At 41.3% G+C, this 26,747-nt stretch overlaps 1 long non-coding RNA gene across 1 annotated transcript; it reads right to left on the minus strand.

Moving 5' to 3' along the window:
- Positions 1-15,313: 15,313 nt before the first annotated feature.
- LOC118598351 lies at positions 15,314-18,530 on the minus strand. The gene is made up of 4 exons (XR_004947469.1): positions 18,018-18,530; positions 17,698-17,944; positions 16,896-17,571; positions 15,314-15,798 (listed from the first exon to the last, which is right to left on the minus strand). It is a non-coding gene; the product is annotated as an uncharacterized LOC118598351 (long non-coding RNA).
- Positions 18,531-26,747: the final 8,217 nt, after the last annotated feature.

Raw genomic sequence — 26,747 nt, forward strand, 5'->3', positions numbered from 1 at the left:
TAATTAAAATTTTTAAAAAGAGTTGTAAAGAACGTTAATTCTGTGAATCCAAAAAATGCCATTTTCAAAATTCCTATCCATTCAAATTTGTAGATTAGTGTTATTGTTAAATGTACCTATTTAATTGTTTTAGCCTTTAAAAAAATGCCCTTGAGGGTGCCGTCATTTGTCACATCTTTACTATGCACAACTCCACATTAAAATAATTTTCTTTTATCCCTACAAAATCTAACCCCCACCACACAAATTTGGCAATGACAATCTTCCCAGAGTTACATTGTGAAGGATATGTAATGTTGGAGCCATTTGGCTGAAATGAGATTGTTCATTATATTCATGCATGCATGCACCTATCATACCTTGGTCATGCGGCCGTTATAGCCTTTTATTGGTTAGGATGCATTTTGGCAGCTGCTGTGTCTTTATTGGACTTTAGTTGGATTTAAAACTTGGGAAGCAGGCAGCACCTTAATCTTAGACCGTGTTATCATATTATAGTTTTACATTCTTGTCTAGTACATCTTCTTCATTTTGTGCTTTAAAATATATTTTTATGGTTTTATTTGTACTTTCTCAATTTTTAAGAAAGTGCAAAAAATAAATTGTATAAAGGGAAGGACAGTGACTCTTTTTTCCAAAAATCACGCATCAAGACACTTCCTGCCACTAAAGTTATCCGAATACAACTGCAACATCAGTTACATGTAATATAAACTTACATTAACATTTTTAGCCTGTTACACCAACATTTATCAATATTTTAGCAAACATATTTAACTCAAACATAATATCTATTAAGATGCATGTACACATCCTATTTCATCATCGACTTCAGGAAGCACAGCCCTGACCCAGCCCCCCTCCACATCAATGGTGAGTTTGTGGAGAGGGTCCACACCATCAGGTTCCTCGGCGTCCTCATCTCAAACTGATTTAAACTACTATAAACATGAACCTTGTTAACAACCTCTCTTGAACAGCCAACATCACAGCTGTCATCAAAAAGGCTCAGCAGCGTCTGCACTTCCTGAGGGTCCTCAGGAAGAACCGCCTCTGCACCAACGTGCTGCTGACCTTCTACCAGTCATCCATCCAGAGCCTGCTCACGTACTGCATCACAGTTTGGTTCGGCAGCTGCACCATCACAGACAAGGAGAGGCTCCAGAGAGTGGTAGACACAGCTCAGAAGATCATTGGATGCTCCCTCCCCACCCTGCCTGACATCTACTCTGCACGCTGCCTCAGCAGAGCTCAAAACATCATCAAGGACAGTTCACACCCCGGATCGGACTTGTTTGCCCTGATGCCCTCTGGAAGGCGTTACAGAGGCATCAAAACAAAAACAAACAGACTGAAAAACAGCTTCTTTCCAAAAGCAGTATCCATGTTAAACTCAAACTCACACAGATAACTGCTCATCACACTGTACAGTTTATGTCCATATATTTATATACTGCTTATGTACATATGCATATGTAAATCTGGTTATTTAAATACCCGCTTTTTTTGCACATCCATAATGTACATATATGCTCATAGTCTTATATGGCACAGTTCATTGTATATATTTTTCTACATATTTTTTGTACTCTATATCGTATTTTTTATATTATGTTCTGTATTTTTTTATGCCACTTGCACTGAAACGGTTGCTGCAATTTCATTGTCCTTGTGATAATGACAATAAAGGTCTATCTATCTATCTATCTATCTATCTATCTAAAGAGAAGTGTGCAATTGCAATTTTTGTGGATTTAAGAAATGCATTTGACACACTGAATCACTCCATTCTACTTAAAAAAAATAGAGAGTTATGGTGTCAGAGGAGTTGCTCTAAACTGGATTGAATCTTACTTGGTCGGAAGAACACAATTTGTGAACATTTGTGTTGGATACTAAAGAGACTGTGGCGTCCCATAAGGCTCAATTCTGAGTCCCTTATTATTTAATATTTACATCAATGACATATTTAATGTATCTAAACTCTTAAATCTGATATTATTTGCAGATGATACAAACATATTTTACTCAGCAGATAACCACAATGACCTTATTAATGTAGTAAATAAAGAGTTAAAACACTTGAATAGCTGGATGAATTACAATAAACTATCATTAAATTTAAGTAAAACAAAAGTAATGTTCTTCGGTCACAATGAAGTCAATACAGAACGAACGATCAAACTTAATAATGTGACCATCGAAAGTATAAATGAATATAAATTTTTGGGACTCATTATTGACAATAAGTTAAGTTGGAAGCCACACATCAGAAACACGCAGAACAAAGTGTCAAAAAAACATTTTTATTTTAAATAAAGTAAAGCGCATATTAGACTATAAAAGTAGATACCTGCTATATTGTTCTCTGATCTTACCATGTCTTATTTATGGTATTGAGATTTGGGGCAATAATTATAAAACAGCATTACAACCTTTATTTTTAATTCAAAAACGTGCAATGAGAATTATTCATGGAGCTAGATACCTTGAACATACAAATGATTTATTCCTCCAATCTAAAATTTTGAAAATATTTGATTTGGTAAAATTTCAGACATCACAAATTATATTCAAGGCTAATAGAAATTCATTACCTAATAACATTCAAAAACGATTCTCTGAAAACAAAAAAGGCTATAACTTAAGAGGATACAGAGAATTTAATATACAATTTGCAAGAACTAACAAGAAATATATCTGCGTGTCAGTGTGTGGCAACAAACTGTGGCAAGTGTTAAGTGAGGAGCTCAAACAATGCTCCAATATCCATAAATGTAAAAAAAGATACAAAGAAATGTTATTGTTTCAGTATAGAGGTGGAGGTGAATAATGGTCACGAGGGTGAATGGACCCAGTGTTAAATAATGGGTGGTGCACTTAGGTGATATTGGAAATGTTGGTTAAATAATCTTATAGGAACTATATTAGTATTGATATATTATTATTGGTAAGGGTAACTGATTACTGACATAAATACATAGCTGGACAAAATTAGTATTAGGTACTATATTTAGATAAATATCTAAAAATAAATATTAACTATAGCAATCATGTATAAGTGTTAAATTATGCAGATTATAGAGGGGAAGGGATTAAATAAGTTTTGCGTCTTCCCTTCCTGTTTCAAGCATCAATTATTTAGTTTATATAATGGAAAGAAGGATATCCAAGAGGTACTAGGATGTATACTCTTTGAATCTGAGGGTGATTTAATTTTGGTTATTTATATATGTGATGTCTCTATGTTGATTGAAATATGCTGTAATTGACCATGCTTGAAACAATTAATAATTAAAAAAAATCCCAAGTGTAATTTACACAACTGTCAACATAAAAATTTATTAAAATGACGCTGCAATGTTATCTTGAAATTTTATGTTTTTTAAAGTTCAAAAAGATGTCTTTTGAGCACATCAGGTCTTACAGTAATGGTTTGACTTTAGCTTGAAAATATGAATGAGTTTTGTGAAATGTGTAAGAAATAAACAACTTTTGTAAGTTGAATATAAATACATCATAATTGATTTGTTCCTGATAAACTGATCATGTGCAAGAAAGAAATGAGACTTATTTGAGCACTTGAGTTGGTCTCACTTTTCTTTTTGCTGAGACAATGAAAAGACTAAACTGTGACCTTATTGAGCAACAAGAGACAGAACCATGCATACAAATGACTGAGACAGCTGAGAAAGTACAGAGAACAAATTGAGACATACTTGATAACGCTGAAATACGTCTCATCTTTCTCTTAACTGAGATCTCAAGAAGAGACAGTTGTGAGAGAATTTTGAGATCTCAGACAGTGCTCACTGTGAGACTTATTTCTCAGGAGAAACATTCGAGACGAGTGAGAAAGCCTGTGTTGTCTCAAACACGTCTCATTCATGTCTAGGAGACGTAAATGAGATCTCATCTTCAATTTTGCTTTGCTATGGGAAAACATATACTTTTTCTTCTTTCACTTTCGGCATTACCACAGCTTAACAGCACCCACTGTTTCACATCAGTGATTTGGTTTTTATGTCAGATGCCCTTCCTGACACAACCCTGTACTTGAGGGGCACAGGGACCCAGTTAGGCCGCAGCGTCAAGGGTCTTGCCTAAGGACCCAATCTAGACCCAATCTGGATGGGTATCAGTGGACAACCCTCGGAATCGAACCCAGGGCTCTTGCATGCCAGCCCTTCACATAGCCCACTGATCCACCTAGCCGCTCTTTAAAATATATACTTAATGAAACATATATACAGTATTTCAAAATCTATTGACACAAAAACCTCTTCTACTCAGCATGAGCCTAACAGTAACATGTGTGCAGAAACTAGGTTTCCTGCTGATAAGATTTCATTGTTTGTATTTCTATATATTTTCATCTTTTTCTGTTGAAATGTTTCTTGTTAAACAAGCCTTTATTTTGAAAGAGCCAGTGAGGCAGAAACAATAGAAAGAAACTCTGAAGATGAGATGAGATGAGCAACCCCCCCTGGAATGTTGACCCCTGTGCAGTGGACTAGTGGGGGAGGGACGGCTGAACCAATCACAGAAAGACTGCTGCAGCTTTCCCTCCAAAAGGAACCAATCAGATGTTGTTGCTTGGATTCCTTTGTCTGGAAGTTTCCATGTGGAAGCTTCCAGAGTCTTTTCTGTTTGTCTGCAGGCTGAGCAGAACTGACTCCTGCAGGATCACAGGAACTTTCAGGGAAATCTCAAAGCAGGAGAAAAGTTTCTGTTTGGAGCTTTTTTCTGTGATTGTGAGACTAGCAGATGATCGGAGCTGCTGCTGTTCAGAGGACTTTGGTGTTTGTTGGAGCTGAAGATCTTCTGCAGCTGCAGGAACCATGTCTTCATTTGCTCAGAAAGAGTCTGTCAGAGAACAACTTTCTGCTGCTGAAGAAACCTTCAGACTCTGTGAAGGAACCATCGTCCAGAATGAGAATGAGGAGCTCTGTGGTCAGCGCAGACTGCTGGATATCACCTGGAACCCACAGCTTCAGCTCCACCGCATAGGTATGTTCACTGCATCCACCTGCAGACAAATACATCCATCAACATCTTTGTTTTCCTCGTCTGAGCTGCTATCTGGATCCAAACTGTGCGCCTGAATGTCTAGAAACAGAATCATCATGATGAAAGAGCTCTGGAACACTTTAACCCAGGGGCCTCAAACTCGCGTCTTCATTTGAAAGATTACTGTTCGTGCGACCCGCAAGGTTGATATGAATGACAGTTGTTGTGTGCGGAGCTGAATGAACCAATCACAGTGAGGTATATGGCTCTGGAGGCGGGACATCGGCGGGCTTTCCAGTACCTCCTCACTCCCTCATTCATTCATTCCTCCAGTTAGCTGGGCGGAGGAGGAGCCATGAAGCACTAAACGCGATTCGCGCGACAAATTTGCGTGCCCCGCGTGGGGAGTTTGCTGCTGGCGGCTTGTTAAAAAGTGTTTCTGTCACAGCGCCGCGTGTAGGAGGAGCTACCAGCTCCGTTTGTGGATGTCTCTCTTAGTATGAATGGGAGACAGATATGATGTCGAGGGATATGTTTTTTTGACGTGCTGGCTGTTTCTGTTAAACCAGAACTCCCCAAGCTCCGAGCCGCAAACCTGTGGCCCACCCTCTTTCACCGCGCGGGGATCCGCTGCTCCCGCCTGTCCAACATGTGATCCTGAGCTGGAGACCGTGCGCGCGTCTTTGAATTTTAAGGTTGACACATCGGCTGTGTCGGCGCGCATTCTAGTCCATGCAAACGTGAATAGAAGTCTGATATTCTGCTATGCGCGTTTCCATGGAACCCCCATGGAAAGCAGCCCCCCCGAATGCGCACTGATGCAGCCGGTGCGCGCGAGCACCCCACACCTCCAATAAATGGAAGACACATAGATCAGATTTATTTATTGTGAGGAGAGTTCTACAAAAATATACAAAAAATGAAATTCTTCAAAGATTTTCTCAGTGCCGGGGCTTCTCTCACTCTGAAGGAGGATCTGTTAATGCAGACATTATGTCTGTGAGCGGAACTTCAGTCTCAGGTGTTTTATGGGAAAAAGCTCTCGCTAGTCTTATTTTGAAAACCGGAAGCTTCAGCGATATAAAGATGTGTTTACTTCCGGTGACGGCATCACTGCTTTTTCGGCTTTGTTTTAGTTCATAGACCTAAAATCCAACCTGCATTTCAGAGCAAAAAATCATCGTCCTCAGATAATATTTTGATAATATACACTCTACTATATTTATGAAGGTCATGAGTCAGCAATCTTGGGCATAGTGAATTCGCACTCAAATTTTCGGGAACAGATCGCGAGTATCCGAGCACCCAGATACTCGATACAGCCCTAAAAACAATCAGTTAAAACCTTCTCCACATTTTAGATTCAGTTGCTTTAAGCAGCCCGGCTGTTTTATCTGATACAATACATTGTTTCTGAACAAAATCCTGTTCTCTTTAGGAGGTTTGTTCAATAACTTCTCATAGAAACTCTAAAGGTTAGTGTCTTTATGCTGACTGTCATTTGCATTGATGATTTAGAAAAATCATAGTAAAATATCATTTCATAATCATTTGGATCACGCTGTAGATTGATCCTTTTGTTCAAAGTGGTTCACATGCTGACATATGCTCAACTCAAGCTGAATCATGATCATCACGTCTGCCTCCTGAGTGCAGGTCAAGTTCCTGCACTTGCTCTTTGTTGTTTCTTTTTCTTCAAGTTTCACAAGATTGGTCAATATTAGAGAAGGGATTTCTGTCAACACGCCAATGGAGCTTGAAGGTGTGGGAAACATGAAAAACAAAAGTGTCCAGTGACAGTCCATCTGCAAGGCTGAACATTAAAGAGGTAACACAGACTTATGGGTGGTCCACCAAACTGAGAAATATGATGTAATTTCAGTCTGCACATGTGTGTAGATATGAATGATTTATCGAACACCTGCAGGAGAAAGCCACAGCTCTGATTGGAACCAGTGATTGGGCTTTTATTGCAGCGGGGAGCACAGTTAAAGAATAAAATTACTGTAGCACAGTGGTCCCCAACCACCGGGCCGTGGATCAAAATTTAATAAATTATAAATTTTTTTTTAGTCAGAAATCTTTTATTTTGAAAATTAACTGGATTCTTTCGATTACCTTGAACGCTAAAAGAAATCCGCGTAACAGGAGAAAAGTTGCATGTGGAACCTTTCCTTATAAATGGATGGGACAAGTGCAGGAACAGATAACAGACAGAAGAACAGGTGATTCTCACACACCGCGCCTGTTTGCATAGAGATGTGACTTTCACGAACAAATCTAATCTTTAGAACGGTCACAGACGCTCAGTCGTAGTCATGAGTTTGAGTTTTCTGTTTTTGGGTTAAAATGTTTCACTTGAACGTTTTGCATGGAGCTTCAGAATATTCGGATTTGTCTCCTGTTGAACACCAATAATTTATATATTGGTTGCATTTTGTTTATGTACTTTAGTTTTCATTTCTTTTTAAGTTTGATTTTAACCTCTTCTTATTTATTTATTTTTTTCTAAGCAAGTTGAACAAATATTTTGGGGAAAAAACAACACATAAGTTAGGTGAATAAATAAAAGTAAAATTACACAACAGCCCGGATCAGAAAAGCCACCATAACAGAATGGAAGCATCTTCAGGTTCCACATATCTAAAATAAGGAGTCCAAGCTTGAACCACTTCTGACATTAATGATTATTTATCAATCCTCAATCCTCCATACGTCAGATGACTAAATGAAATCATTATTACATTTAAAGTACATGTTCTTATATTGTTCTGTTCTGAGTATTTTGATGACAAAAACTCCAGATCCATCCATGCTTCTCAGCTTAGAGGATGGAAAAGCTTTTGACTGAATTGACTGGGTATTTCTGGAAAGATCACTAGCTGAGATTGGATTTGGCAAAACGTTTATGAGATGGATAAAAGGTTTGTATGAAAATGCAAAATCAAAAGTAAAAATCAACGGACACTATTCAGATGTATTTAGTATAGAAAGAGGAGTTAGACAAGGCAACACCCTGTCTCCTATTTTATTTATTTTAAGTATCAAACCGTTAGCTGATGCTGTACGGCAAGATGTTCAAATAGAAAGGATTGAAGATGCTATGAGTTCTGTTCATAAAGTTTCTCTATTTGCTGATAACATCTTATTTATAAAAAAAATCCACTTTCCTCAGTACCAAGACTAATGTCCTGCTTAAAAGAGTTTGGAGATATTTCAGGATTAGGGCTGCCAGAAACGATTATTTCAATAGTCGACTAATCTCTATTTTTTTTTTTTTTTAGATTAGTTGACTAATCAGGTCATGTAATGGATGTAAAACACACATCTTAAGCATCATTATCTTTAAACTTGTCGTGTTTAAGCTATATGCTAACTAAAATAAAGACAATATTTTATTAAGCCTTTAATGAATCATTCAGCTTTTCTCCTTCATTTGTTTCTGGCATTAAGACGATTCTTAAATCAAATGAGGTAATATGAATCAACAACAGAAAACTAAATAAAATCCTGCAAGTATTTTTTATGGCTTTAATACATATATTATAAAAACATGTATAAAAAATTTCAAAAGCTATTAACAGATATAAACACACTCTAAATATTTGCTCACTGAGGCCCATTTATTAAAGTAAAACACTAATAACATCTTTGAACTGAAGATATTCCTATAAATAAAAAAACTCAGGATGCCCAGATAAACAAATAACTTTGAGACATTACATTTTTTAAAAAGTGGAAATGTATATTGGATGTTAGAATGTATATTAACTTTTATTCTATCACCACCTACATCCACTGCACATGCATAATGCACATGCGAACCGAACTACATGATTGTGGTGCAGAATATAAATGAAGCCTTGGATGAGCGGGTCATTTCCAGTGTAAATTAATAATCCGTGCTGCCCCTGCTGGGTTTGGTTTGAAGAGTGGATTAAGAAACGTTCACTATGCAGACAGAGATGTTCTGTAGACACAGATCTGCTGCAGATCTTCTGGTTTATCTCCAAACAGCATTAATGACAGCCGAACAGGATCCATTTGAACCTGGAAAACTGCCGCAGTAGAGCTAGCTGTGTTAGCGCTGATGTTAGCATTGCTAGACGAAGCTCTCTGTTCAGCGTGATCAAACTCAGTCACAACATGCTTCATCTTCATGCACCGCCAGTGAACTCATGGAACACAAGTTCTGCCTTAAAGAAATTACATTGGACAATTTGTCCTCTTTTATTTTTCTTTTATTTCCCACATTTTCGAGTTCCATTAGCGTGTATTGATACTCCAGCATTGATACTTAGCTATGATATGATGATGTTGAGAGGTTAAGTTTATTATTTTAAAGAGGTCCACAAAAGCATCTATAATGTCTCCGTTTTGGGGTCAGGACAGCAGTCTTTTTCTTTTTCCTATGGCGATGGTTACCTTCTTACCCAAATCTGTGATTCTCTTGTTCATCAACTCCCTCAGCATGTCCATCTCTCTCTGAGCTTGTTCTCTCACTCGCTGGTAAGCTTACCTTACCTATGGCGTATACTTGTATAGCGCTTTCTACCCTCCTTCGAGGGCCCAAGCACTTCACAGTCACAGACCCATTCACCCATTCATGCACACAATCACACACTGGTGGTGGCTCCACTGCTGAACACTGGCGCCAACCTCCCACCAGAGGCAATTCTGGGTTCAGTGTCTTGCCCAAGGACACTTCGACACATGGGCGGGCAAGGCGGGAGTCGAACCCGCTCACTTCTGATCAGGAGTCGACCGCCCTACCACTGCACCACGGCCGCCCCATCCAGGCATAAGACCACATCCCCCCGACCAGCAGAACACCCTCCCACGCCCCAGCCAGGCGCCATATGGCCCTGACCCCAGCCCGACAGCCCTTGCAGGTAATCAAGGCACAGGGAAACGGCTTGGGAACACTTGATCATGTGTTTGATTAAACAGCAGGAGCTGGTGACGCTTATAAATTAGGTGTTGGCGGCCGCCACCAAATTCTCTATGTATGAAAAACCCTGGTGGATGTATGAGTGAGTGCATACTTAATAATACACGAAGTCCTTTAAAAAGTCTCATTCTTGTGTTTGTGTCACTGCAGTCCTCCCCCAGCATTGGGTGACTGAAGAGGAAGATCTCTGGAACCAGCAGAGGAACTTCAGAGAGGAACAAGAGGATCTAGAACCTCCTCAGACTAAAGAGGAACTGAAGGAACCAGAACCTCCACAGATTGAAATAAAACAGGAGGAAACAGAACCTCCACAGGTTAAAGAGGAACAGGATAAACAAGAACTTCTATGGGTTAAAGAGGAGCAAGAACACATTTCCATCGGTCAGAATGAAGAGAAACTTGATCTAAAGCAGGAGATTGACACCTTGATGGAGATTCCTTCTTATGAGGAAAATACTCACAGTGAAGCAGATCTAAACAAACAGAAGAGCTTCAGTGTAACTGAGAGTGAGGATGAAGAAGGAAACCTACATGAAGAATCAACATCAACTACAGATGCCAAGACAGACCTACAGAACAGAGATCAGAGGAAGAAAAGAGACAGAAGTCATGTCCAAAGTGTGAACAGGTCTCACATATCAGAAAGTCAGTGGAACTCTGGTGTTAGAAAAAAATCCAAGAAGGAAACTTCAGCAGAGAAGCACAAACAATCTCCAAAAGAAAAGAGACTTTCCTCTGTTAAATCTGGTACAAGAAAAATAATTGCAAACAATGTGTCTGCCCACATGAGAGCTGACACTGATGGAAGACCTCATGTTTGTAAAGAATGTGGTAAAAGTTTTGGTTACTTGTCCCAGTTCCAAATTCCCATGAGAAGAGAAAAGCCTTTTTGTTGTCAAGAATGTGATAAACATTTCAGTCGAATATCTTATCTCAAAACACACATGAGAAGTCATACAGGAGAGAAACCTTTTACGTGTAAAGAATGTAATAGAAGTTTTAGTCTGATATGTAATCTCAAAACACACATGAAAACCTATACAGGTGAGAAGCCTTTTAAGGAATGTGACAAAAGTTTTATTGATGTATCTCATATCAAAAGACACATGAGAACTCATACCAGAGAGAAGACTTTTAAGTGTAAAGAATGTGACAAACGTTTAATTAATATATTTTCTCTCAATAGACAAATGCAAAGTGATACAAAAGAGAAGCCTTTTACGTGTAAAGACTGCAAGAGAAGTTTTAGTCAGTCATGTCATCTCAAAACACACATGATGACTCATACAGGAGAGAAGCCTTTTACTTGTAAGGAATGTGATAGAAGTTTTAGTCAATCATCTCATCTTAAAACACACATGAACATTCATACAGGAGAGAAGCCTTTTACGTGTAAAGAATGTGATAGAAGTTTTAGTCGGACATCTAGTCTCAAAACACACATGACGATTCATACAGGAGAGAAGCCTTTAAAGTGTAAAGAATGTGATAGAAGTTTTAGTCGAATATCTTATCTCAAAACACACATAAAGATTCATACAGGAGAGAAGCCTTTTACTTGTAAGGAATGTGACAAAAGTTTTATTGATGTTTCTTATCTCAAAAAACACATGAGAACTCATACCGGAGAGAAGCCTTTTAAGTGTAAAGAATGTAAAAAAGGTTTTTATCAAATATCTGATCTCAAAAGACATACGAGAATTCATACTAGAGAGAAGCCTTTTACGTGTAAAGAATGACATAAGAGTTTTAGTCAATGGGCTATTCTTAATGCACACATGAAAACTCGTACAGGAGAGAAGCCTTTTATATGTAAAGAATGTAAGAGAAATTTTAGACAATCATAAGAAGCCTTATACTTGTAAGGAATGTGGCAAACGTTTTTATATATATATATATATATATTACCCTCAAAAGACGTAACTCATACAGGAGAGAAGCCTTTTAAGTGTAAAGAATGTGACAAGAGTTTTATTGATATATCTTCTCTCAATGCACACATTAAAAAGCATGCGGGATAGATACCTCTTTCTAGACATAAATTGTAATTAGGAATAAAGTCTAAATACAAGCATCTTCAGTTGTTTGAGGTTTTGTAACAAACTGGAGAATTTGCTTGATGGAAAATGTTTAGTGAAAATGTGAATCAAAATAAATGTTTGATCCAATTAATTTTGTAATGATTGTGTATGTTAATTGACAGAAAATATTCAACTCAGTCATGAATTAAATTTGTTTAAGTACTCTTGTAAATAGAAATGTTTTTTTTTCATTTATTTTGACAGTAAGAATGTTTTTTAATGTAACTGTTAATTTTTATCTGTTGAATTTTGTACTTTTGTGATATTGTTAAAGGACCAACTGTGGTTGTAGTTTATGCTGACACAATGCTGTCTAAGTCTGTGTGTTACTTAGACAAATATGGAAATATTTTTTTTCACTCTTTTCTACACTTTTTTCACTTAAATATTGTCTAAATATAAAATAATTGTAGTTTATATTTTGTTAAGGTGTGTTAGCAAATAACAGTTTAGTGATGGAAAGGTTTAGTAAAAATGTATTAATGAAGAGGTGGATAAAGAAACAGACTGGTGTTTGTGTTGTTGTGATTCCTGTTTCTAGTAGACATTAGAAGTGTTTCTCTGTTCTTTTTAGTTCTCTGTGTTCTGTCTCAATCTTTCCTGTGAAGAATAAAGTGGACGTGAACATCAGTCAAAAGTGTGAAGTCTTTCCCACAAAGTGTTCTGTTTGTTGGTTCTTTGCAGGTTCCAAAGCTGGGCTTCTCAAGTCCAGTTCTAACTGCTGAGCTTAGGACTGAGGTCAGATCACAGAGCTCCATCAGGAGGTGTGAAGAAGACTAAAATCAAACTTCTTCTCTTTTCTTATTCTCATCAGTCTGAGTGCAGCAGTGAACTTCAGCACAGCTCTGCTGGTCAATTACTTTATTTAGCCACTGTCAGTTCAGACAAACACACAGAAAAGCACAGCCCTGTAACGTATTCTCCTCATTGACTGTAAAAATAATGGACTTATCGAGCTATAAGGTCCCCCATTGGAAATGCATTACGTCCACTCCTCACGAAAGTAGGCTGCCGCTTTCACCGTCGCTTCCTGAAACAGCTATCACCATTTGCAAACATCTGCAACCCATCTTCAGTGATTGGTCTGACTGTGAGTCATAGCTGAATCATGGAATCTGTCATGATCAAAAGACAGGAGATGTTGACGAGTTGGACAGTCAGGTGTTTATTAAAGTTACAGGTCAAAGGTCCAGGTGGGTTGGGGTAGGAAACGGTCCAGCAGAAACTGAGATCAGGCAGGCAGGCAGGGACGGATCCAGGTGAAAACAGAATAAAGATTCGAATTAGACACTAAGCAAAGGGGCCAGGAGGCAGGCTCAAACGTGGGCCCAATACCACTTGAGGTAAGCAGACGAACTGTTAGGGAGAAGCTGGATGAACCAGTCCTAAATACTGTTGAGGTGATGAGTCGCAGGTGTGCCAGGATTCCCTGCTGCATCCTGGACACCTGTGGAGGAGAGAGAGAAAAAGGGCGAGCAGAAACCAAGGAAAAAACTGGACCAGGAGAGGGCGGCAGAGGAGCAGGAACTGTCAAGACCTGACAGTACCCCCACAGGCGCCCACAGGCGACCCACCTGGCTTGTCAGGATGATCCCGATGGAACGCCCGCAGCAAGGCTGGATCCAGGACGTGGGACCGAGGCACCCAAGACCGCTCCTCGGGCCCATAGCCCTCCCAGTCAATCAGGTACTGGAGGCCCCTGCCCCGGCGGCGCACATCCAGGATGCGCCAAACCGTGAAAGCATGGGAGTCGTCGATGAGCCCGCGGGGCAGAGGGGGACAGGCAGGCGGGCACAGAGGACTGGAGACGACAGGCTTGAGACAGGACACATGGAAAACAGGTTGAATCCGCATGGAGGGGGGGGGAAGCTCCACTGCAGATGGATTCACCACCCTCCGGATGGCAAAAGGGCCGATGTACTTTGGATAAAACTTCCTGGAATCCCCCTTGAGAGGAATGTCCTTCGTGGAGAGCCAAACAGATTGTCCAGGCACATAGTCGGGAGCAGGAACCTTGTGGTGGTAAGCTACGGGTTTTTTTACGCTCGGCAGAACGGACGAGGGCCGCTCTGGCATCCTTCCACACCTTCCTGCACCGGGACATGTGCTGGTGAACAGATGGCACCACAACATCAACCTCCTCTGAGGGGAACAGAGGTGGTTGGAAACCTAAACACACCTCAAAAGGGGTGAAGCACATGGCCGTGGACAGTTGTGTGCATACTAGATCCACGGGAGATGCCGCTCCCAGGTTGAGGGGTTCTGAGCCGCAACACACTGCAGGCATGCCTCCAGCTCCTGGTTAAGCCGTTCAGCTTGCCCATTGGACTGGGGATGATAACCAGAAGAGAGGCTTGCAGTGGCCCCTAGAGAGGAACAAAAGGCCTTCCAGACATGAGATGTGAATTGAGGCCCCCTGTCGTAGACTATGTCAGAAGGGATGCCGTGAAGCCTAAACACATGTGTGACCAATAGTTCTGCAGCGTCCACAGCTGACGGAAGTTGCTGGAGAGGGACGAAATGAGCAGCCTTTGAGAATCTGTCAACTACGGTGAGTATGACCGTTTTACCCGCAGATGGTGGCAGGCCCGTGATGAAGTCCAGGGTTATATGTGACCAGGGACGACTGGGAATCGTTAGTGGGTGGAGTAGGCCAGAGGGTGGTCGGGAGGAAGCCCTTCCACGAGCACATATGGAACAAGCCAGGACAAAATCTCGGGTATCCTTTCCCATCCCAGGCCACCAGAAGTGCCGCTTTAGAAGATTGAGAGTCCGGGCAACCCCTGGGTGACAGGAAAGGTGAGAAGCGTGACTCCAATGTAATACCTGGGCACGGCCTGCAGCAGGAACGTAGAGGCAGTTGTCAGGACCCGTGCCAGGATCTTGGATCTGCGCTTCTCGTATCACGGACTCTATGTCCCAGGTGGCGTTCGCAATCTGACAGGAGGCAGGTAAGATGGGGCCAGGGTCAGAGGGTTCTTGATCATTGGAGAACTGCCGGGAGAGTTCATCAGGTTTTTGGTTCCTGGTCGAAAATATTGAAAGAGAAATGGTTAAAAAACAGAGACCACCTAGCCTGCCGTGGGTTCAACCTTTTGGCTTCTTTTAGATAAGCCAGGTTTTTGTGATCGGTCCAGATGGTAAATGGCTGTTTGGCTCACTTGAGCCAATGCCTCCACTCCTCCAGAGCCAACGTCATGGCTAGTAACTCCTTGTCACCAATGTTGTAGTTCCTCTCAGCACAGGACAGTCTGCGGGAAAAAAAGCACATGGGTGGACTTTTTTGTCCGTGTCAGAGACCTGAGATAGGACAGCACCCACTCCAGAATCTGAGGCGTCCACTTCCACCACAAAAGGCTTTTCAAGGTCAGGTTGACAGAGGACAGGAGCCGATGAGAATCTCTGCTTCAGAGAATCAAAGGCTTCTTGGGATTGCGTGGACCAGGCGAATCGGATTTTGGTGGAAGTGAGTTGGGTGAGAGGCTGAACGATTGTACTGTAGTTCTTTATGAATTTACGGTAAAAATTGGCAAACCCAAGAAACTGCTGAAGTCATTTGCGAGTGGTGGGGACCGGCCATTCTGTTATTGCTGTGATTTTGGAAGGGTCCGTCTTAAGTTGTCCAGAACCGAGAATGAACCCGAGAAATGCGATTGAGGGGGCATGAAACTCACATTTTTCTGCTTTGGCATACACTTGGTTTTGCAACAGGCGTTGGAGTACCAGACGCACGTGGTGGACATGATCTGAGGAGTTCTGGGAAAAAAAATCAGGATGTCATCAAGGCAAACGAAAACAAACTTGTACAGGTAGTCATGGAAAATGCCATTAACAAAAGCTTGAAACACTGATGGTGCATTTGTTAGTCCGAAAGGCATAACTAAATACTCAAAATGTCCACGATCAGTGTTAAAGGCGGTTTTCCACTCGTCGCCTTCCCCAATACGGATTTGGTTATAGGCACTGCGAAGATCAAGTTTAGTAAATATTGTGGCTCCCTCAAAGGACTGAAGAATTGACGAAATTAGGGGAAGTGGATATTTGTTTTTGACAGTGATGTTATTCAATCCACGGTAATCAATACAAGGACGAAGTGTTCCGTTCTTTTTGGACACAAAAAAAAGACCTGCCGCAACAGGAGAATCGGAAGGGCGGATGTCACCGTTGGCCAGGGCTTCATTAATGTACAACTCCATTGACTCTTGTTCAGGACGTGACAAGGTCAATAGCACAGTCAAAAAGTCTGAGAGGTGGCAGGGCTGTAGCTTTCTGTTTGTTGAACACCTCAGCCAAGTCATGGTAACATTGGGGAACGACAGACAAGTCTGTAGGAGTGGGCGCTGGAGGTTTAGTTACTGGAACTGTTGCAGCATGAAGGCAGTTGGCCAGACAAAATGGGCTCCAGGTGCTGATCATAGAGTTAGTCCAATCTATTTGGGGGTTATGCAGATTGAGCCATGGATAGCCCAAGAGTATAGGTGTTTCAGGAGCGGTGATGACTTTAAAACTGATCATTTCATGGTGATTACCAGCAATAAGAAGGGATACAGGCTCAGTGGTATGGGTTATGGCGGAGATAATTCTCCCATCCAGAGCTTTAGCAGTTATCGGGGAGTCGAGTTGCGAGTTGGGAAATTTTTCAGTTTGAGCTGGTGAGCTAATTTTTATCATCAGCCCCAGAATCAATCAGTACCGGAAACGCGATTGAGGTACGAGTGTTGTAGAGGGTGCCTGGAAGGCAGGCTCTGGAGTGTTCTTTATTAGGCATACAGCTCACCAAAACCACCAGTTTCATTGGTGAGCCCGATCTTTTGGCCACAACAGACAGTTTGAAATGAAATGTTCGGCTTTACCGCAGTAAAGACAGTTTCCGAGCTGAAGTCTTTGCTGGCGTTCCTCAGATGTGAGGCGTGTTCTGCCCAGCTGCATGGGTTCCTCAATTGGTTCATGTAGAGGTTGTGACGGCCCTTTTTTTCTCTTTGGCGCTCCCGGAGGCGGTTGTCAAGCCTGATGGAGAGTTGGAACAGAGAATGCAGGTCAGGAGACTGGTCTACGCAAACTAGCTCGTCTTTGAGACGGTCATTTAATCCCCTCCTGAAAGCCCTCATGAGTGCTACCTCATTCCACCCGGAATCTGCAGCCAGGGTCTGAAACTCCACAGAGTAATCAGCTGCACTTCTCGATCCCTGAACAAGGCCTAATCAGCGGTCTTCTGCTGGACCACCATGGTCTGGGTGGTCGAAAACACTCTTGAAATTAGCTTCGAAAGATACACAAGAGGCTGAGAGGAAGGAACAGCGTAATTCTGCTGCCTCTGCCCAGTCTAGAGCTCTGCCCCTGAGAAGCCCGATGACATAAAGGATCTTGGACTTATCTGAGCTGAAGGTTGCTGGTCGTTGCAAAAAACATGACGACACTGGAGCAGGAAACCGCGGCAACGACTTAGATCACCAGAGAACGGTTCCGGATCCGGGGCATAAGAGTCTCTTTGGGCAGCAGATGGGTCAGATGTTGAAACAGGCAGGGCAGCTGGAGGAGTGAAAGCAGCAGAGGAGAGCTGGTTGGACAGAGCATTCATCTGGACTGACATAGCAGTTACCTGGGTAATGAGGTTGTCGCGAAACTGGGAAAAACCTTGCAGAAACTTATGCTTACCGAGGAGGCGCCCCTGGGCTTCAATGGATTTTCAAAGATCATCTGTTGTCAATGGCACAGGGTTGGACTCATCAACATCCATTGTTAGGCCAGTTCGTTCTGTCATGATCAAAAGACAGGAGGTGTTGATGAGTTGGACAGTGAGGTGTTTATTAAAGTTACAGGTCAAAGTAGGTTGGGGGAGGATACGGTCCAGCAGAAGCAGAGATCAGGCAGGCAGGCAGGGACGGATCCAGGTGAAAACAAACTAACAGAAAAAAGATTCGAATTAGACACTAAGCAAAGGGGCCAGGAGGCAGGCTCAAACGTGGGCTCAATACCACTTGAGGTAAGCAGACGAACTGGCAGGGAGAAGCTGGATGAACCAGTCCTAAATACTGTTGAGGTGATGAGTCGCAGGTGTGCCAGGATTCCCTGCTGCATCCTGGACACCTGTGGAGGAGAGAGAGGAAAAAGGGCGAGCGGAAACCAAGGAAAAAAACTGGACCAGGAGAGGGCGGCAGAGGAGCAGGAACTGTCAAGACCTGACAGAATCTATAGGAAGTACTGTCGCCAATCTGGAGTGAGTTTATTATGAACGTCCGCCTCTTTCCTCGCCTCTACCATGAGCCCGCGGATGTAAACAGCTTCTACTTTAATAACGGCGGCCCGAGAGAATTGTACAAGTCATTGTTGAAGCCTTTGAGGGAGAACCATTCCAACATTTGATTCTGTCAGCGGTCCTTTTGGATTTACTTACATTTATTCCTTTTTGTCGAGATAAAAGGAGCATTTGGGTGACGCCACTGCAGAGCGCCACCCCCCCCATGTGATGTTACTTCATCACATGTGCTGTCACGTTACAGTCTGATCAGATGCATGTGAGAAGCTCGTTCAGCTGTATTTAAAATAAATAACCATCCTAACAAGTGAACAGCTGGATCTTTTTTCTGTTTAAAAATACGACCAGGTCCTTTCAAGTTTGTCTCGCGCTCCTCAGACGGCTGGGTCTAATTCAGGCTGAAGCTGGAAAAGTGCGGCGATGATTAAACTTTGGTGGTGATTTTATGTGCATATACGCAACATATAATTTATAAGCTACAATCAAAACAGAGAAAAAGAAAAACGAACGTTAATCAAACAAAAAAGTCCAAATCACATAACCTCAGAGTGAAATCTATTTCTACAGAGTAAATCCTCATCTAAAAATGTCGACAGCATGCTCCTCTTGTTGTTTTAAACTGCTGCATCGGTACATTCCATTGAGGAAAACAACAGTAGAACAATGATTGGTACATTGTTGAATTGTAAAGTAGGTGTTAAAAGGTCTTCACGGACCCATTGATGAAGTCTGCTCCCATTGGCTACCCGTCATGTGTCAATCAAACCCCCCAGACGGTCGACGTCAGACCCACAAACGCTTATTGAGCCATCTGATTGGTCAATTTGTAACTTTAATGGATAATGGAAAAAATCTTTAAAAAAATTAGGATTAGAAAAAAGAAGTTAATCAGAAAGCAGCAGAGGAAGAATGATTATTCTGACATATAAAATGACTGAGAAATAACTGTCTGTTTCCCAATGTAAGTCAATGGGACTTTGGTCTTTTTGCAACCCAGTGGTACTTCCTATATGGAACATGGAAGTAGGGGGGCTTGCTCTGTCCAGTTTGTTCTTATACAGTGAATGGGAGTAACCAAGAAACCAGGTGGCTGCAATGTAGTAGAAGTGTGTCTGATGACAGTGGCAGGATATTTTGCAACCTTGACCACCCATCCAAATGAACAACCTGTTTGTTGTGGCAACAATGCCCTTCTTTGTGTACTTTTGGCATTTGTCTCACTCTTTCTTTCTACTCTTCAATTTTTATGACTTGAAAAAGATTTTGATTTTAGTGTGAAATGATTAAACAACAAAGATCAGATGAATATATTAACATGGCACATTGGCAAAGGTAAAGCATTTTGGGTAGGTGATGAAGGGATAAGTTACTGTTGTCAAATGACGCATGGGGGCAAAAGACGCCTCTGGGTAGACTCAAACCACCAACCTTTCAGTTAACAGCCGGTCACACTAGCCAATTACGTCATAGAGAGAGAGAGGCAAAGAGCCCCTTTCTGATTCAAAAAAGAAATGCATTTTGGAAAAGTTGACATCATTCCATGGCTGCATTTGACTAAAAAGTGTCTTTGAGAGAGATTGCATTTCAATGAGTTTTTCTGGAGCCTTGACTTTTGGGGGGAAACCAAGGCTACATCCTTGAACGTCTGAGACCCATCTTCTACGTGTTTGGACAGCTGTAACAGGTCCTTGTTAGTATAGTGGTGTGATGGAGTTTTCCGTCACCTCATATTAAACTGTGTAGATCCATATTAAACTGTGCCTTGCCTTTGTGAAACACGCTGTTAGACAAAACACAATGAATTCTTCGGGAACTGCAGCTGTTTTGAGAATTTTCCTGAGCTGGGAACGAAATCATCACCCAAACAAACAGAAGACATGTCTAAACGTGTGAACTTAGCCTCGTCTAGCAGACTCCAACCATAACAGCGCGTCTCTATGCTCTGCATGTGTGTCCCTTTTTATTCTTCTGCAGAAGGATAGAACAGCTGTGATTAAGACAGGCTGAATGAATGAAGAATTTTTATTCCACCACAAGATACAAATTCACACCATCTCTGCCTGTCACGTGAAAGACCACTGTTCAATTCCTTGACGGCCCCATTAGGCCCTTTATACCGCTGTAGAAGCGTAGCTTAAACTACTACTTTCCAGTAAACTACAAGGCATCTGCTGCAAACCTCTCAGATGAGGGTACACAAGGTGGACACTTTCTTGTCTTAATGGTTGAGAAAGGACAGTTTTCTCCACCTTGATGACAGTCAAAAGGATTCAAAGAGTTGCCAGAAACACACCTACAGGTGAAGCATTAGCTATGTCTGAAGGGATTGACAATGCCATTATTCTTTCAACATGGTTAACAGAACTCAGTGCTGGTAGTGCTAGTTACCCTGTACCATTAACCTGAGTCACTGACAACTATTCACTTGCTGATGCACTGAAGTCCTCAAAGTTTGTTGCAGAGAAAATACTGGCTTTATAAACTTGGTTCTGTCAAAGAACTGATCCAAACTGGAAAAGGTTCAACAAGTGTTCTGGTCAGACACAAAGGAACAACTTGTAGAGTCTCACTAAAAAAGGAGCATCAACCACCATGTTGCTGAAGTCTCTTCATGATGGTCACTGGACAGTTCATTGAACTGGAAGAAAGTTCACAATCAGCTCTGATGGTTCTTTGTTCTTCTGAAAATGGTTCTTGAATTGGTTTTAATGAAAGTTAGAGAACATGTACATGAATTTATTTATTAAAAAGAGGGAGATTGTCTCCAGCTGTCTCTGTTTATTCAAGACGCCATGCAGCTAGGGGGCGCACTACTCCATTGTTGATGTTATGGAGGAGAATACGTTACAGGGCTGTGCTTTTCTGTCTGTCTGTCTGATTTGACAGTGGCTAAATATAGTTTTTGAGAGGATTCTTTTTGACCAACAGAGCTATGCTGAACCTCACTACTACACTCAGACTGATGAGAAAAGCACAGAGAAGCAGTTTGTTGGCTTCAGTCTTCTTCACACCTCCTGATGGAGCTCTATGATCTGACCTCAGTCCTGAGCTCAGCCGTCAGAACTGGATTAAGGAGCCCAGCTTTGGAACCTGCAGAGAACCAACAAACAGCAGAAAGCCACACTGTGGGAAAGACTCCAGACTTCTGACTGATGTTCACGTCCACTTTATTCTTCACAGGAAAGATTGAGACAGAACACTGAGAACTAAAAAGAACAGAGAAACACTTCTAATCTCTACTAGAAAACAGGAATCACAAAACACAAACACCAGTCTGTTTCTTTATCCACTTCTTCATTAATACATTTTTACTAAATTTGTCCTTCACTAAACTGTTATTTGCTAACATGAGTCAACAAAATATAAACTACAATTATTTTATATTTGGTGAATATTGAAATGTTTAAAAATCACATAAAAAGTTTGAACATTAAAGAAGTATAAATTATTTTTGGTGTTGGCATGGTAACAGACGTACACAACATTATCAACTCACTCCTGATTGGTGACAGTACTTCCTGTAGATTCCATGATTTCATTCCAGCTACGACTCAGACCAATCGCTGGAGTGGGTTGCGAATGGCGATATCCATTTTAGGAATTGACGGTGAAAGCGGCAGCCCATTTTCACGAGGAGAGGAAGTAATGCATTTCCAATGGGGGACCTCAGTGCTTGCTCAGTCCATTATTTTTACAGTCTATGTTGTGTCTGTATATGTATGTTTCTGTTTGTTTAGTTTGTGCTTACAGCTTGCTTGAGATGCCAGTGGTGCTTGCTGTTGGCTCCGCCTCCCTCAAGGTAAACCATCTCTCCTCCCTCCACTCACCTTCACCGATTACCAGGCCAGGCCAGGAGGATATAAAAGGAGTGGCCCAACCTGGTTGAGGTGGCGGCTGAAATTCCAGAGGGAATCTCTTCCCTCAGCCTGCCCCTGTTGTCGGCCTCAGCTGAAATAAGCCTGTTTTGCCTGGTGTTGTGATTTGCTTTTTGGTTTTGTATTTATGTTAATTAATGCTAAAAAGCCTGAGACTCTGAGTTTGGTAATCTTCTCCCCTCCTTATTGGCTACTTGTGTTGGGTTTTGTTTTTTTGTTAAGTTTTTTTGTAATAAAAGGCATAGCTGCCAATCTTATTTGATCCCTCCCCGTTTCTTTTTTTGTATATGTTGCACCTTTTCCCCAATCGAACAATCGCAATGTTCAGATTTGACTACAAGCCGCATCTCAGAATAGATTAAATGACAAAACTATAGTTATCTTTAAAAATATATATTAAAAGAACAACGAAACACAAAATGAAAAAGGGAATTTTTAGGTCAAAATTACAGTAAAATGTTTGTAAAGAGAATATTTTTGAGACCAATTAAACATTAAATTGTCAATAACAAAGAAAGGCAAATCTGAAATAATAAAATAGAAAAACATGATAGAAGTTCCTTAATTCAAAAAATAGACTTTGCAAATATATAGACATGTAATATAATAAAAGCAAGAAATTAAAGATTTTTTAGTTTGAATGTCTTTTTTTCTTTCTTTTTTAAGTTTCAGAGTATCAATGTCAAACATTACTTAATCTATGAAACTTTATTTACTTTTTTGTAGGGAAGACTGTAATGTTGGAGTCACAAATATATTCTAGAACAGGGGTCACCAACACGTCGCCCGCGGGCGCCAGGTCGCCCGCGAGCACCACATCAGTCGCCCGCAGGCCTCTTCCAAAAATAGCGCAACTCACTTGTGAGATGCTCGAAATTTTTGTTTGATTGTGATGCAATTATTTCCAATCAACTCTGCCTTTGCACAATATTATAACATCTTATTAAGATTTTATCACGATCCAGCTGTCACGTTATCTGCAGCAGAGATCCAAATGCTGAGTTAATTTTGAACTGGCAGCCAGCGGAGAAATATTGGTGGCCCATGCTACGCACATTCTGGGTTAACTGCAAACAGCAGAAGGCATAGTAGCATTCTGCGCAGTATCATGCCCAGTATCAAGGCTTGTTTATTTTGAACACACATGATTGGCAAAAACAGTATGAACCTGACTTCTGCTCACAGCTCCCTCACTTATGGTGAGCAATGTAACACACCCAAGATTTCCCACTTCCCATGAGTCTTAGGAACTGAAGGCGGGGCTAACCCCCGGGGTCGCCACACTATGTTCATTATTTCTGAAGCTAAAAACGGCCTGTCCCACTATTTTTCTTTTTTTTAATCGTTTTCTCCTTCACGAGATAATCAATAGTCGCATTTCCATTAACTCTGAAATTTCGCAAATTGGAATTGGGATAATAAATTCTCCTAATGGAAACACCACAGTTTCGAAAAAAAACTGTCATTTTTCGAAAAAAAGAAATTGCGCTTAGAGGAGGAAATAGACATTTTTCCCAAAACTGTAACGGAAACACTTTTTCCTAAATAAATGCGCTTCTCGGTCTGAAGTGTCTGATCTGAGCGCCGCTGAGCCGACGCACCAAGAGGTCCCGCAGCGTCAAAGCGTTTTAGAAATTGCGGGTCATACGGAATCGCGCAGCAGCTCGTCCTTTCCTATCGCCTCATCTGCAGACGCACTTTTGCAGCTTGGAGCCTGAAGTCTCATGAGCGCGAGCGCCGTGACAAAAACTTGAATTTATGTTGTGGTGTTTTCAAGCAGAAAAAGGTCCAGATGCTTATTTGTTAGAATGCTTTTTCTTTTAACGCAGAACAGACTCCTCCCTCTTCTGAGTCGAGCTGCGCTGCACGCGCCCCAGACAGAGCTGTGACGTCACCCACATGCTCCCTTTTAGTGAATGAAATTAAAAAAAAGAAAAACTTGTTCTCGTTCATCGCTGTGTTTTTAATGACTTATCGTGTGAGTTGGTTTTTGATTTATCGCAAAATTCTAATTTAATGGAAACAATGTCATTCCAAAACTTTTTTTTTTTAATTCCAAGAATTTCCATAAAGTTTTACGCAAATGTGTGATGGAAATGCAGCTAATAACAAAGAATGAGGCGTCCCCTTCTCCCTTCCCCACATGGAGACACCAAGAATATTTGATTATTAGTTATCTTTAATGAAAACACAGATTACAAATAAAAGAGGAGCTGGTTTTGGGGGCGTATTGAAATGGATGGATATTTTTTGCAGAACTGTAATGGAAATTGACTTTTTTCTTATGAAATGCATTTGGTCATTACCTCAAAATCTGACAAGATCTGCTGAGATCAATAAAGTCTGTTTCCTAGCTTGTTGCCATTATTGATAATTATGGTGAGAAATCAGTGTCTTCACATAGAGAAGTATCATTATTATTATTAATAATGTAGAACTAAAGGCAAACTAAGCAAATTTATTATTTCAAACTGGTAGCCCTTCGTATGATTCAGTACCCATGAAGTAGCCCGCAGTTTCAAAAAGGTTGGTGACCCCTGTTCTAGAATATAATTTTTAGTATGAGCTTGAAAGCTGAAGAAGAAAGATTTTTTTTGTGAAAGATAAAATAATTTCAAAAGCAATTTATACTGATCCATATTTTAAATACCGCTGAACGCGCTTCTCACGTGCATCTGATTAGACTGTAACGTGACAAGCAGTTGCTGTGGCGCGCACGAGGGAGCGGGGGGGAGGGGGGCATGCGCAGTTTTGCAGCGGCGTCACCTAAATGCTCTTTTTATCTTGACAAAAAGGAATAAATGTAAGTAAATCCAAAAGGACCGCTGACAGAATCCATCCATCCATCTTCTTAACCGCTTCGTCCCTTTCGGGGTCGCGGGGTGCCGGAGCCTATCCCGGCCACTGATGGGCGAAAGCGGGGTACACCCTGGACAGGTCGTCCTCCAGAACTTTGGGATATTGTGCATGTTTGAAGGTAGGCAAGACGCACTTGTCGTTGTACTCCTCACCTGGTTGCTACCTGACATGCTTGACACCATCTGAACCAAATAAGTTGATCTCGGTTTCACCAGACCACAGGATATGGTTCCAGTAATCCTGGTCCTTAGTTTGTCTGCAGCAGATTGTTTCCAAGCTTTCTCGAGCATCATCTTTAGCAGAGGCTTCCTTCTAGGACAACAACCATTCAGAGCAGTTGTATGCAGTGCGCGGTGTACGGTCTGAGCACTGACAGGCTGACCTCCCATCCCTTCGATCTCTGCAGCAATGCTGGACGCACTCATCCGTCTGTTTTCCAAAGCCAGTCTTTGAATGTGACGCTGAGAACGTGCACCCAGCTTCTTTGGCCGACCATGGCGAGGCCTGTTCTGAGAAGAACCTGTTCTCTTAAACTGCTGGATGATCTTGGCCATTGTGCTGCAGCACAGTGTCAGAGTGTTGGCTATTTTCTTATAGCCTAGGCCATCTTTATGTAAAGCAAAAATTATTTTTTTCGGCTCTTCTGAGACCTGACGCCATGAGGTGCCATGTTGAACTTTCGGTGGCCAGGTTAAGAGAATGGAAGAGCTTTTATTCTAAATTTTAACTCACTTGTAACTGATGACTCCGGAGACAGTGTAACACTAATGGCTCACATGACAAAGTGGAAGGAAAATTATCAATTGTTCTCAATTTGTACACTTTCACTAGAGGTGTACTCACTTTTGTTGCCAGGGGTTCAGCTATTATTGGCTCTATTTTTATTTATTTTGAGGGGACAATACATTTACACTGCTATACTAACTTTAGACTGACTACTGTTCATTGTGTCAAAGATTCATGTATGCAGTGTTGTCCTAAGAAAAGATATAACTAAATGTTTGCTAAGATGTGAGGGGTGTACTCACATTTGTGACATACTGTGTGTATACATATATATATATATATATATATATATATATATATATGCGCTTCATCATCATTTTGCGGTGCAACAAGACATTTTCTATAGGTTTTTTTTCAAAAAAATTCTTATATTTCAGGATAGTTTTATCTTTAAAAACAGCTGGAAAGACAGGACTACTGTAAACTTACCGCTCAATATGTCGATCATCACACTAAAAAAAAATAACTGAAAGCCCCTCCCACACCGAGCCCCAAGCTTTTGAACACATTTATTGGCCGGCGAAGCGGCAATCCCCTCTACAAGGGGTTAAATGACAGTGTTCAGGACCATAAAGCGTGGTGCGTTCACTGAGCCTCAGAACATAGAACATTAATGGAAGTCCGATCGTCACCCAGCCTAACTAAGTCCACTACTTTTTTATGATAAGGAAATAAAAACAGCCAAACCTACCCTCAACCTGCCCAAAAAATGCCTAACCGTCCAAAGCCATTTTTGCCCGTAAATTTAGACCAATTTAAAACTGCCCAATTGGGTGGGAACCCGCCCAATCTGGCAACACTGAGTGTCTGACTTCCCCTAGAAAAGGTGGAGTAGAGAACATAAAATCAATGGCCACCTCTCTAATAGTGAAAAGGATGAGTGACTATAGTGTGTCAGTGCAGAGTGTGTGTTGATTAAGAGGTATAGT

The sequence above is a fragment of the Oryzias melastigma genome, unplaced genomic scaffold (genome assembly GCF_002922805.2).
Source record: "Oryzias melastigma strain HK-1 unplaced genomic scaffold, ASM292280v2 sc00358, whole genome shotgun sequence".
Classification (NCBI taxonomy): Eukaryota; Metazoa; Chordata; class Actinopteri; order Beloniformes; family Adrianichthyidae; genus Oryzias; species Oryzias melastigma.